Consider the following 757-nt stretch of genomic DNA (forward strand, 5'->3'; position numbering starts at 1 on the left):
TACTAAATATAAAACAAACAAAAAGACTTTATATATTCATGTTCATTTAAGAAAATACTAGTAGTGTTTTGAAATATACAGTTAATATGGAGTTATTTAAAATTTATATTGAGAAAAATGTATTTTCACTATTGCTGTAGATGAGCATCTACATAAGTCTGTTAAACTGATTGTTGTTTTATATCAAACAACTTTTATAATACTTATTTTTATTCTTATAATATTTTGTAAATTTTAAGGAATATAACAAAAAAGATATTGTGGGTATTGAAGAGCAGTCTCTGGGAGGAGTGGGGATACAAAAGCGAAACAAGAATGTGATTTAATTCTATTTACTTAAAATATGTTTTTAAATGTTAACAAATTCAGATAAATTGAAATCATGTAACTTTTCTCATCATAATGCAATAAAAGTTTAAAAACAAAACAAAACAAAACAAAAGAATTGCTGATAAGTCAATATGCATTCTGAGGATTTAAGGTAGATATGACAGATTTTTGTGTAAGTTTAGATTTGTGATTCTTTTAAGATTCTTACTAGACTACTTTTAAAGATAAATAATAAAATAATTACTCATTTCTTTGTAAATGCAAATTGCTACCTGCCAGTAACTGAAACTGGCTGAGAAAACTCTCTTTCTTGCTTACACTTTGTTAATCTATAACAAGTTGTTTTCTTATGAATGTACATGGGTTTGGGGGCCTAATTTGATTACCTGTACTTGTAATGCTATTTCTTATAAGGTATTGGAAAACA

This window comes from Mastomys coucha, unplaced genomic scaffold (genome assembly GCF_008632895.1).
Source record: "Mastomys coucha isolate ucsf_1 unplaced genomic scaffold, UCSF_Mcou_1 pScaffold22, whole genome shotgun sequence".
NCBI classification, from domain to species: domain Eukaryota; kingdom Metazoa; phylum Chordata; class Mammalia; order Rodentia; family Muridae; genus Mastomys; species Mastomys coucha.